Source organism: Pygoscelis adeliae, unplaced genomic scaffold (genome assembly GCF_000699105.1).
Source record: "Pygoscelis adeliae isolate BGI_AS28 unplaced genomic scaffold, ASM69910v1 Scaffold67, whole genome shotgun sequence".
NCBI lineage: Eukaryota > Metazoa > Chordata > Aves > Sphenisciformes > Spheniscidae > Pygoscelis > Pygoscelis adeliae.
In genome coordinates this window covers 3,434,927-3,436,650 of record NW_008825271.1, presented here as the reverse complement: position 1 = coordinate 3,436,650, position 1,724 = coordinate 3,434,927, and positions in this window count along the sequence as shown.

The following is a 1,724-nucleotide window of genomic DNA, read 5'->3' as shown; positions in this document are numbered from 1 at the left end:
TGCCATGGGCAGGGACATCTTCAACTAGATCAGGTTTCTCAAAGCCCAATCCAACCTGACCTTGAACACTTCCGATGATGGGGCATCCACAGCTTCTCTGGGCAACCTGTTCCAGTGTCTCACCACCCTCATTGTAAAAAAATTCTTCCTTATGTCCAACCTAACCCTACCCCCTTTCAGTTTAAAACCATTGTCCCTTGTCCTGTCACTACAGGCCCTAGTGAAAAGTCTCTCATCTTTCTTATAAGACCCCTTTATATATTGAAAGGCCTCAATAAGATCTCCCTGGAGCCTTCTCTTCTCCAGGCTGAACAACCCCAACTCTCTCAGCCTTTCTTCATGGAAGAGGTGTTCCAGCCCTTGGATCATTTTTGTGACCCTCCTCTGGACCCGCTCCAACAGGTCCATGTCTTTCTTATGCTGAGGGCTCCAGAGCTGGACGCAGTACTCCAGGTGGGGTCTCACCAGAGCAGAGTAGAGGGGCAGAATCACCTCCCTCGACCTGCTGGCCACGCTTCTTTGGATGCAGCCCAGGATACGATTGGCCTTCTGGGCTGCGAGCGCACATTGCTGGCTCATGTCCAGCTTTTCATCCACCAGTACCCCCAGGTCCTTCTCGGCAGGGCTTTCAGGAAAGGCTGACCCAGAGTGTGGCGTTTCTTACCCAATCCTACAACCAACAATGAATTTTTAAGGCCGCCATGAATCCCAAATCTTAAAAAATATTACTTATACATTTTAAAATATTTCAGGAAGTAGAACAAGTGTTTGCATACCGATACATTTCATAAAAGTGATGCTGTGTGTAACCTTGGTTTATATGAAATACAGAGAGGGGTAAAGGAATGTGATTAGTTTGCCACTGATGCCACAAAAGCAACTGGCTGGTGAAATATAGACTGGGGGAAGGCAGCAGTGAGCTGAACAAGTGCATACTGACGCTCTGGCCTCTTAAATGTCTTGCAAAGCTTGGGCCTGACAAAGGGGACATTGTAATTAGCTTGCAAAGTCCTTTCAGGAGTTTTGAATTAAAAGGAGGCTGTGAAGCAGCAGCGATCTAGATTCAGGTGTCAGGGAAGTCTTGCCGAGCTCCCTCAGTGCCTGGTCAAGGCCCACGGCTTCAAAGTCACAGCACGAACAAGAACGGAGCTGGGCACATTTAAGCGGATCTTCATTTACGGCTCCACCAGTCATGGGGATTGATTTCATACCTACCTCTTCATCACTGGCGGAAAGGTACCTAGTAGCACTAGACCAGATCCCAATTTCTTCTGAATTCCTCTTTTCTGATTTTCTGTGCCCCCCAGCGTTAGACCCGGCCATCTCTTCTTCAGCGCGTCACACGGTGCTACGCAAACGCTCCCCAAAGCCCTTTCCCTCCCAAACAACTAAAGCAGACCCGTTTGCCGGGACGAGGCTGGCTGGCATCAGCCATGTTGACTCCCTCTAACGGGAATTCCTCATCGCCCTCCCCATTCTCTGACCTGCGGCTGCTGCCCCACCGGCGCCGGCAGCCCCGGTACCTGGCGTACTGCGGATTCTCCAGGAACTGCTGCCGTTGCCGTTCTTCCTGTCAATGGAACTTCCCTTGTGCCCACAGATTAAAGTGGGGGTAAGTGGACCGGGGGTCTCTCTCTCGGTGAACTGAACTGGGGGTCTCTCTCTCGGTGAACTGAACTGGGGGTCTCTCGGTGAACCAGGGTCTCTCTCTCGGTGAACTGATC